The sequence below is a fragment of the Lathyrus oleraceus genome, chromosome 1 (assembly GCF_024323335.1).
Source record: "Lathyrus oleraceus cultivar Zhongwan6 chromosome 1, CAAS_Psat_ZW6_1.0, whole genome shotgun sequence".
Classification (NCBI taxonomy): Eukaryota; Viridiplantae; Streptophyta; class Magnoliopsida; order Fabales; family Fabaceae; genus Lathyrus; species Lathyrus oleraceus.
The window spans coordinates 452,687,937-452,700,097 of NC_066579.1; positions in this window are offsets into that span (position 1 = coordinate 452,687,937).

Sequence of the window (12,161 nt, forward strand, 5' to 3'; positions counted from 1 at the left end):
ACCTTCAAATCCATCAATCTTCTTCAATATTGGCTCAATCTTCGAAATTCTTCTTGCATTGATCTTGTATCATCATCTTCTACATCTGTTTTTGCTTCTCATTATCAATCAAGCACTGATTCTCAACTGTCCACACAAGCATCATCAATGGAGAATCGAGTTTTCGAGCAATAGAAGTAAAGTCAATGGAACCTAATCACATCATCCAATTGCCTGGACCTTCCACTGCATCTGTTTGAGGTTGAAGCACGCAGAGAACAGCTAGAACACCACTGCCATTCCAGGTATGTGATTTTTCGAGTGTCACGATTCTTCAAGTGTTTAGGTGCGTTTTGTAGAGCATAGAACGTAGGTTATGGTGATGTGCTTGGTTTGTGAAATGATGTACTATAGCTTAAGAAATCTGGATTTTAATTTTCGATACCAAACCCTAGGTTGATCGATTCAGGAGATAGAGGAACTTTTAGGCAAAATTAAGTTGATATTCGTGTTCTATGTTCTTAGACGAGTCCAACGGTTATACGCTTGTTCATTTTCGTGTTAGTTGATGGATCATCGAATTCTTGAAATTCTGGAAAAAGTTGAGATGAAAACGATGATGAACTTGAGTTTGATCCGAAATTCTGTTTAAAATTTTGAATAAGGCGTTTACCGCCCCCGCCTGTACATAATTACAAGTATGCCATTGGATAATTCTAATTAATTTAATTAATTCTTAAAAATTCTAAAAAATTACAATGACCTTTAAAAATTCATAAAAAATCATAGAAAATTCATAAAAATATAGGAATTGTTTCTTTGACTTCCTTGTTGACTGTAGATGTTTTTTGACCTATTGGTCAAAGTTGTGCATGGTAGAATTATTGTTTGACTTAGGGTTCTTTCACATGTACTCATTTTTGATACACTTTGCCATTTTGTTCATGAAATACTCATAGTGTAAAATAAATTCTTGGAAATTTTTGTGATGATTGTTGACTGGCTGATGTTTATTTCCATGTAAATTTCATGAATTTTTGATTCCTGGTCATTGAGATACAAATTTTTGAACTTAGGTGTGACAATGTGTGTCACACCTCATTATGTCAATTTGCTGGATTTTTTTGAATGACCTAGACTTGTTGGAATGACATGAAATTTTGCATGAATGTTGATTAACATGTTAAGATGCTATGTGATTTTTTGTGGAATTTTATGTGGCATTTTCAATTTGATTGCTATTTTTCATCTCTGGTGGTCAAAATTGCAAGCTTGTATGACATAGGTTGGTAGATTTGATGTGAAATGCTCATATGGTATTGGATAATCATGAAATTTGATATGCTTGTAGTAGACACATAATGTGACATCCCTGTTTTGGTCCCATCCATTTCTTTATTGTTTTCATGGAGTTATGAATTTTTGAAGTGGAAGCATGTGTTGATGTTGTGATTTGTAGCATATAATTGTGTCTGTTTTTGTTGATTTTCATTGACATGGTTCCATTTGCCCAATTGAGCTAAAATTTGACATGCTAGACCTTGAATATCCCCTGTTTAGGTGTAAATTATTTGAGAATTTTTAGAATTGTTTTGATATGGATTTCAATGCAATAGTTCTGTTTGCATGTTTGGTGCTTCATTTGAACTAGTTTGCCTTGTTTTGTGCATAAAATGAACATGATGAATGATATGGACATGAGACTAATTGTGTTGACTCTTGTTTGACATTAATTTGAGTTGGGTTGGTGAATACCTTGCTGTTTAGGAATTTTTCTTGCCTTTGGACCCTAGGCTTAGCCTAGTGGTCTTGTTGCTAATGTTTGCTTGATTTTTCAGGATCAAAAGCATAATGCACATGGAGAATGAATCAAGTTAAATGCAATTGATGTTGTTTGATGTTTGTACACTAACATAACATTGTTTTGTAGGTTGTGAAGTTTGGGCTTGAGCTCATAGCTTGCCTTTGTTGTGCATTAGCTTGTATAGTCTGACTGATTAAAACTTGCTGTTGATTTTTGTCTGTCTGAGTACTAACTGTGTTTGACTGTTTCCAGGTACTTTTAGTTGCTCAGTTCCTTGTGAACTTTTGCTTTGCTTTGCTTAAGCAACTTGCATTGAGGTATAACTTCTGTTCTTCATGTAGTCTGGAGACCCGGCTGTTACCGGGCCGGGCAAATAAATGTCTGAAGTCCTCCTTAAGAGGCGATGATTGTGATTGTTTAATTTTGTGCCAAGCAGGTGAAAGTCCTTTAAATAAGGCAATTGGTGGAAGTTAGGGATAAGCAATCTATCCCCCACTATTCTGTGAGTCTTCTCCTTACTCCCATTACATGGTTGTAGCATTGAGATCCAAGCCCAAAATCCTGTGCAGTGCACATTGTGTCAGAGTCTCTGAGTATAGAAGGGTTCCCCTATTCTGGACCCATGCTCATTTGTCAGAAGCTCTCCCTGGTTAGGGATAAGAGCTGTGAGGTCTCATCCTCACTTCATCCTTTCATCTGCTTCACCTTAGCCTCGTAATGGCAAGGTTAAGAGCAAACACAGCCTGTACAGATGACTTGCTTAGGCAGTCAAACCTATTGATTGAGCCCCTTGTTTGGTTATAGTGTGTGCTCAGTGGATATCTGATTGACATGCTTGTTTGAGATGCTTGTTCTCATTTGATGTATGCTTGTATGCTTGCTTCTTTCCTGGTTAGGAGTAGCTTGCTTATGCAAGTAGGATAGAAACCTGAACTTAGGGTAACGATGCATGACGACACTAGGCTCGAGTCCAGCTCCCTAGTAGTGTGTCTTTCCCTGGTTTCTGGCTAGCAATTCAGTCCCTTTAAGGGGGAACTACATCGCCCTGATCCTTGTTCCAGACGAGGTATGTAGACAGGTGGTCGTGCGAGACCACTCCGGGCAACCTTTTTCTTTTTTGCGTGTGTTTACTTATTATCTGATTGTGTGTTTGGTTCGGATGCCGACGTAAGTCCAGTGATTGGCAGTCGGGCTCCACGTTTGCCATTTTGTATTGTTTGGTTCGGATGCTGACGTAATTCCATCGAGTGGTTGTCAGGCTCCATGTTTGCCATCTGTTGGTGCGTTTTGTGTTGTTTGGCGTGCGTAAGCCGAACTACAGTGGCTCTGATTCTCGTTCCAGACGAGATATGTAGGCATAGGACGCGATGTCCTATCGAGCTCCCTTCTCTTAACCCCACCTGCGTTCCCTGTGTGTGTGTGTGATGTTTTAGCAACCTATTCTTTATTTTAGAACGTGGATCTCGTCGAGTACGACGGACGTGAGGGGTGCTAATACCTTCCCCTTGCGTAACCGACTCCCTTACCCTTTCTCTTTGGTCGCAAGACCATTTCCTTTCCAGGTTTCTCTGAGCGTTTCCTTTCCCTATTTTGGGATAAATAACGCGCAGTGGCGGCTCTGTGTGTTGTGTTTTGTTTGAGCCTCGCCGGTTGATTTTCGCGGATGCGACAGATACCCTTTTTTGCCCAAGTCGCCTTTTCATGTTTTCGACTTGCCGGGTGTACAGTTCTTCCTTTTTATCCCTAATTTTTGCCCGAACCTTTCTTTCTGTTTTTGGTCCGCCGGGATGCCCATTTTTGCCTGGACTATTTTATTCTTTTCATCCAGCGGGTCAATTATACGAAGTATTTTTTAACCGCGTCCGCATTCACAGGGGATGGAAAATCCTCGCCATCCATGGTCGTTAGCAATAAGGCTCCACCAGAGAAAACCTTCTTGACCACGAACGGACCTTCATAATTCGGCGTCCATTTGCCCCTTCGATCGTTTTGAGGAGGAAGGATCCTTTTCAGCACCATATCACCTACGTGATATACCCGAGCTCGCACTTTCTGTCAAAAGCACGTTTCATCCGTTGCTGATACAACTGCCCATGACAGATGGCTGCCAGCCTCTTTTCTTCAATCAGGCTCAACTCCTCGTACCGGGTCCTTACCCATTCAGCCTCTTGCAACTTTACGTCCATCCGGACTCTCAAAGAGGGAATCTGAACTTCAACCGGTAACACCGCTTCCATTCCATATACCAATGAGAAAGACTTTGCCCCAGTAGGTGTGCGTACCAACGTTCGATACCCATGTAATGCAAACGGCAGCATCTCATGCCAGTCTTTATAGGTTACCACCATTTTCTGCACAATCACACCGTCGGTGCATTCAAACGTTATCCGGGCAACAAAAGCTCATTCACCTTAACCTCCCCATCAGACATCAGAATCCGTTCGGATTCAGGGTCAGGCCCCTCCTCCGGGATCGGTTACTCTCAATCTTTCGATTGGAGCACCTCGAGATGTCCTCATCAGGGAACTTAAACTTCATCGGTTGATCATCCTCCACGAGTTGCTGGGCGATGTAATCAGACAATACACCCCTTGACTGCTTTCTGAGAGATATATCGAATATCGTATTCAATCAAGATCACTGGCCCTTTCGCAACCCGTCCGGTCATTGCTGGCTCTTTCAGGAATCTACCTGATCAACTCCATCTCGAAATCCACAAAGTGGTATGAATCAACATATACTGTCTCGGTCGGTGAGCAGCCTATGCCAAAGTACATCAAGTTTTCTCGAACAGTGAATGTATTGTTTCACAGTCGGTAAACTTTTTGCTAAGGTAAATTGCATGCTCTTTTCGACAAGACTAGTCATGCTGACCCAATACACCTCGCAGACCCCTCGAAGGTTGTCAAGTACCAGATTAACAATTGTTCTTTCCACAGGAGACATCGGAATCAGAGGCTCCTGCAACTTTTCTTTTATCTTTCAATGCCCCTTGGCAATCATTATTTCGCCTGACCGTTAAATTTTTTTTCAATGGCTTGAATATAGGTTCGCACGTGGCTGTTAGATGAGATGTGAACCATGACAGGTAGTTCAATCTATCTAAGAAACCACGAATCTCCTTTCCATTCTCGGTTCAGGCATTTTTTTTTTTTTTTTTTAGCAGGATCAACCTCGATTCCTCTCTTACAATGAACCCCAACATCTTACCGGATCGCACTCTGACAGTGCACTCATTCGAATTCAACCTCAATTTGAATTGTCTCAACCTGATGCCCCTCTTCTGTTTGGGACTTTGCTATCATGTCATAGCATTCGATTTCATGATGAATCATATCATGAAACAAAGTCACCACGGCTCTCTGATATAGGCACTGGCGTTCTGCTTCTCTAGATGACAGTCTGCTCTTCATGGTAGCTTGTACACAACGATGTCGGTATCCGACCCTGGCATACCCTGACATGACCAGTCAAAGGTATCCACATACTCCTTCAACAAGGCTACCATTCTGCTCTCGACTTGCCTCTGAAGCGGCTCCAATTTTCATTTCCTTCCTGACCTCGGCGGTGCTTGGAATAACAACCTCAACCCGCTCCTCGTGCGGCTGAATCACCTTCTCCTCTGGTTTTAACATCCTGGTTAATTCCAGCAGATCACAGTCTTCTTCGCCTTCTTCTTCAGCCTGATTGCTCGGATTGTCGAAGTCATATGAGGGGTAACCAAATTGTTATCAATGAGATCCGGATTTGAAGTCGGAACAAGACAAATCAAAAAGGAAAAAAAACGGAAATAAACATTGCCATTTTTATTTGTTTTTTTAAAACTGCAAAAATAAATGAAAAACAGGGAACACCGTTTTTTGACTGAAAAACATCCATTTATTAATGATGCAGAAATGTTGCAAATTATGAACATGAGGTGGCCCTTACAATGAACCATTACGTGTCGGGCAACACGTATGGCTTTCATGCAAATAAAATTGAGAAACAAGAAACATTACTCTTCCGGTAGAGCGACAGTGATGATCTTTTTTTAAGCCTTCCAACTTCCTGGTACACACGATCTTATCCATTGATCAATCTCCCAGTCACTGTCAGTCTCTTCACCCATCACACAGGCGTGATCCGAATCTTCAGCAATTGCACCCACCATTGCCTGACCATGTGCCGGCATGGGATTGGCATTAACATTCGGAGATGGCGCAAAATTGATGGCCTTGGAGTCTACCAGATCCTGAACAACATTCTTGAATGCTCTACAGCCCTCAATGTTATGCCCCGGTGTACCAGAATGAAATTCACACTGGGCGTTCTCATCATAGTTAGGAGGCCTCTGATCTGTTCTCATCGGAACCATCGCCCTCGGCTGCACCAACCCAAGATCCATCAGCTTTTTGAACAGAACAGCGTATGTCACAGGCGGCTTGTCAAAATAGCGATCAATCCCTTTTCCTTTCACCTGGTACCCAGCTCTCTGTTGAGGTGGCTGACGTTGCTGTCGTACTGACTGATTACCAGCAGGGGTGGTTACCGCAGCAGTGTGCTGGTAGTAACGATCCCCACTGTATCCTCTCTGAGCGTAGACCGCACTGGTATCACCCTCATTTTTACACTGACTGTTCCCAAATGGCTTCTTCGATGCTGATGACGAAGCATTACCTTGAATCTTCCCCATTTTCAGCCAACTTTCGATTCTTTCTCCAGCCACCACAATGTCTGCAAAGTTAGTGACGGGACACCCCACCATCCTTTCAGCAAAGACCCCCTGCAGGGTACCCATGAAGAGATCAGACATCTCTCTGTCCACCAGTGGAGGTTGCACTCTGGCAGCCAACTCCCTCCACCTCTGAGCGTACTCTTTAAACCCCTCACTTGACTTCTGAGACATTCCCTGCAGCTGGGTACGACTCGGAGCCATATCAGCGTTGAACTGATACTGTTTAAAGAACGCATCTCCAAGATCTTGCCAACTCTTGATGTCAGCAGATTTCAGCTTGGTATACCATTCCAGGGATCCTCCGGACAGACTGTCCTGGAAGAAGTACATCCATAGCTTCTGATCTGTCGTGTATGCAGAGATCTTGCGGACGAAAGCTTGGAGATGGGTTTCCGGGCAGGAACTCCCATTGTATTTGTCAAACGCGGGCGCTTTGAACTTTTGTGGGATCACAATCCCCTCGACCAGCCCCATGTTGGACATGTTGACAAATCCCGGAGTAGCATGGCTTTCCAGAGCCCTTACCTTCTCTGCCAGTAACTGAATCTCTTTGCTTTGTGGTTGGACACCATATTGCCCAAGTGGCTCATTGTGCATGGAGAATTGATCAGCTTCTCGGTCCTCCTCTTTATCGTCATCAAACCCGTAGAATGGAGGCAACAGACCGTCCTTCATATTCTGCCCCAGACCGGGCCCAGGCTGACCACCAGCAGTACCAAGACCAGCAACGTTGTTCACCATACCTACAGTCGCTCTCTTTTCACCGTCTCTGGATCCACCGAGCCCCTGGTTGGAGACACCATCCAGGTTAACAACACTGTTTGCTGCTGAAGCCCGCTCGAGCTTCTCAACCTTATCAGCCAAAGCCTTCTGACCAACTGCAAAACCTTGCATAATGTTGATCAGTTCATTCATTTTGTCCTTCAGCTCGAGGATGTCTGTGTTGGGAAGATCCATGAGTCTGGGAGTATTGCGCCTGGTGAAATATCTGTGAGGTCGGGTTGAGTGCAAAGGTACAGCTCCGCGAGCACGAGCAATGATTCCTGCAAAACAGCAAACAGGTTAATATGCATGAATGCAACGTCTATCCATATGAGGAAGATTCTGTCTTTTGATCCTGGTTTCATTGAGACAGATAATATTTCACCAATAACATTTTGACATCCCGATGTCTCTCAACCAGATTCTCAATCCATAATACTCCCCATATGGCTAGACATAGGTTCGATGCAGATGAATGCAAAATGAGAATGATGCAGATGTATGCAATGCATTGTGCCATCCTCCAAGTCATCTGATCATCTGTTGCTCTGAGTCACAACCCTGATTTCTGAACCGATCACAACCATCTGAAGGAAAATATAACCACAAATCCGACTTATGGGTTCCGAAATAAACGGAAGACAGATACATCATCATCATCACCAAACCGTCTCTGAACAGATACCCATCATCACCTGAATCGGCACGGGGAATCCTGAAATAAACGGATCCCCACTGATAAAATATCGGCCCAGGGAATCCTGAAATAAACGGATCCCCACTGATAAATCTCGGACAGCACTCCGGCGTCACGGCAATAAATGACCATAAATCCGACTTATAAACATGACTCTGATCCACGGAACAAAAAGTCACCATCTGAACATGCATCTGAAAGAATCACCCTCCCCTCATAGGTAAATTCTAATCAGGTCATCCTAAGGCGGATAATAGTCTCGACAATCGGGCGGAGATACTCAATGGGTTTGCCCTTTCGGGTGTGCCATTGTAGCTCTCCTGAGATCGTCTAAACCAAAGATCCGGGAAATGATCGGTCACCAGAGTCAACAGCTCAAATGAAGTAACTAAGCCAAAGTGGAGTACCCCACAGAGGAAAGCACTATCAAATGAACCTCGTCCGGCTTGTGGTACATCATGCTGCCAGGCACATGTTGACTTAACATGAAAGAGGCGACATGAGACCACACTAGTCCTAGGTGTATACTCGGGCCTGGGTTTTAGCCCCACTCAGAACACCCACCCCAACACAGAGGAACCACCTGCACAGAGGACGACAACATGATAGAATGATGCATGCACATATTTAATGCAAATATATACAGTGGTTAGAATAATAAATGCAATAAATCAAACAACACAAGCAACCTAAACTATCCTAGAACGCTAGGAAGGACTCGCTTAGGGACGATGGACCAACATAGGTCTACATGTCATGTCCCCAGCAGAGTCGCCAGCTGTCGCATCCGCGAAAATCAACCGGCGGGCCTCAAATAAAAACACAACACAGAGCCGCCACTGCGCGTTATTTATCCCAAAATAGGGAAAGGAAACGCTCAGAGAAACCTGGAAAGGAAATGGTCTCGCGACCAAAGAGAAAGGGTAAGGGAGTCGGTTACGCAAGGGGAAGGTATTAGCACCCCTCACGTCCGTCGTACTCGACGGGATCCACGTTCTAAAATAAAGAATAGGTTGCTAAAACATCACACACACACACACCGGGAACGCAGGTGGGGTTAAGAGAAGAGAGCTCGATAGGACATCGCATCCTATGCCTACATATCTCGTCTGGAACGAGAATCAGAGCTACTGTAGTTCGGCTCACGCACGCCAAACAATACAAAACGCACAAACAGATGGCAAACATGGAGCCCGACAGCCAATCACTGGGCTTACGTCAGCATCCGAACCAAAACACATTCAAAAGGGTAAACATAGAGCCCGACAACCACTCGATGGAATTACGTCAGCATCCGAACCAAAACACACTCAAAAGGCAAACATAGAGCCCGACAGCCAATCACTGGACTTACGTCGGCATCCGAACCAAACACACAGTCTGATAACAAGTAAACACACACAAAAAAGAAAAAAGGTTGCCCGGAGTGGTCTCGCACGACCACCTGCCTACATACCTCGTCTGGAACAAGGATCAGGGCGATGTAGTTCCCCCTCAAGGGACAAAAAAATCTAGCCAGAAGAGACGCTGAGACGTCAGGAGAAACGACACACACAGACTAACAGGGAGTCGGGAACTCGAGCCTGATAGCTGCCAAATAAAACACACGCAAAAAAGAAAAGGGTGCCCGGAGAGACCTCGCACGGTCTCCTGCCTACATACCTCGTCTGGCACGAGGATCAGGGCGATGTAGTTCCCCCTCAAGGGAAAGAAAAACCAGCCAGAAACCAAGGGAAGACACACTACCAGAGAGCTGTACTCGAGCCTAGTGTTGTCATGCATCGTTACCCTACGTTGAGGTTTCTACCTACTTGCACAACTGCAAACTAATCCTATCCAGGAAGAAAGCAAGCATACAAGCATATAATCAATTCAAGCATTTCAAGCAAACAGATATCCACAAAGCACACACTATAACCAATCAAGTGAGGCTCAAACAATGGGTTTGACTGCCGAAGCAAGTCATCTGTACAGGGGTATTGCTCGCTCTTAACCTTGCCATTACGAGGCTAAGGTGAAGCAGATGAAAAGGTGAAGTGAAGATCAGACTTCACAGCTCTTATCCCTGACCAGGGAGAGCTTCTGACAAAGGAGCGTGGGTCCAGAATGGAGGGACCCTTCTACGCTCAAAGACTCTGACACGACTGTACAAAGTACAAGATCTTGGGTTTGTGTCCCAATGCATCAACACACAGCAGTGCGAGCAGAGGGACGACTCACAGAATAGTGGGGGATAGATTGCATATCCCTTGGCTTCCACCAATTGCCTTGATTAAGGACTTTACCTGCTTAGGCACAATATTAAACAATCACAAACATCGCCTCTTAAGGAGGACTTCAGACAGTTTGCCCGGTCAAATAACAGACCGGGTCTCCAGACTACATGAAGAATAGAAGTCCTACCTCAAGTGGTTCAAAAACCAAGCAGCAGCAAGCAAGTTCTTAAAAGAACTATAAGCAACTAAATGTACCTGAAAAACAATCAAGTATCATCAGTACTCAGACAGACAAACATAAACAGCAAATGTTAATCAGTCAGACTATACAAGTCAATGTACAACAGCAAGCTATAAGCTCAAGCTCAAGCTTCACAACCTACAAAACAAAGTTATGTTAGTGTACAAACATCAAACAACATCCATTTGAATTAACTTGGTTCATTCTCCTTAAGCATTGTGCTTTTCATCCTGAAAAATCAAGCAAATGTGAGACACAAGACCACTAGGCCAAGCCTAGGGTCCAAAAGTGAGAAAAAAATCTAAACAGCAAGGGATCCTCAACCAAACTCAAATTAATGCAATCCAAAAGCAAGAGCAATTGATCCCATACTCATATCACTCATCATATTCATTTCATGACCAAAACAAGTCAAACTAGGTCAAACATAACACCAAACATCCAAACAGAACTATTGCATTCAATTCCATATCAAAACAATTCCAAAAATCCTCAAATAAAACAGGACATATTCAAGGTATAGCATGTCAATTTTCAGCTCAATTGGACAAAAGGAACTATGTCAATGAAAATCAAGAAAAACAGACACAAATATATAAGCCAAACCATAACATCAACACATGCATTCACTTCAAAAAATCATAAGTCAATTAAAACAATAAAGAAATGAATGGGACCAAAAGCATCATGTCCTATCATGTGTCTATAACCAGCATACCAAATTTCATCATCATCCAATACCATATGAGGATTTCACAAAGATAATGCCAACATGTATCACATGGACTTGCACATTTGACCAACAGAGATGAAAAATATCAATCAAATTGAAAATGCCACATAAAAAATCCAGAAAAATTCACATAGCATCTTAACATGTTAATGATCACACATATAAAATTTCAAGTCATTTCAACAAGCCTAGGTCATGAAAATAAATCCAGAAAGTTGACCTAGCTAGGTATGACACAAATTGTCACACCTAAGTTCAAAAATTCATATCTCACTCCACAGGTATCAAAAACTCACAAACTTTACATGTAAATCACCATTGGCATGTCTATAATCACCACAAAAATTTTCAAGAATTTCTTTTAAGGCATGAGAATTTCACAATGGAAATGACAAAATGTGTCAAAATTGCATACAAGTCAAACAACCCTAGGTCAAACCAATTTTTTACCAAGCACAACTTCTAAAAATATGTCCATAAAATTCTACAGAGAAAATGGGAACTATAGAAAAAATCCTCATATTTTTTTGACTTTCCAACAATTTTTTATGATTTTTCTAAGATTTATATGATTTGTTAAATAATTATTTGGATGTTATTATTAATTAAAATGATTTTAATGGCAAACTTGTAATTATCTCCCAGAACGCCAAAACTCCGCGTTTCAATAATTGACATGGAGGCGTGCGATTGGTCAGTTTTCGCGCTAAACATGAATTCAAATTGGAAAGGCAATGAAACGGATCAAACTGCAGAAATTTCCAGAAAAGCTCGTCTTCTCCTTCACACTTGTTCTTCACCATCTCAAAAGTGGTTTTGCTCATTTCATCACCAAAATGTACAAACTAATAACCGTTGGAAAGGTCTCACTCTCAGGAATCCAAATATGTCTTTAATTTCCATTAATTCTTCCTAAATCCTACGAATCGAAGGGATTAGGTTTTGGTGTCAAAGTTTCTAATCAACATAACTTCCTCTACGTTTCACCATTTCTAAAACCAAAGGCAGCATG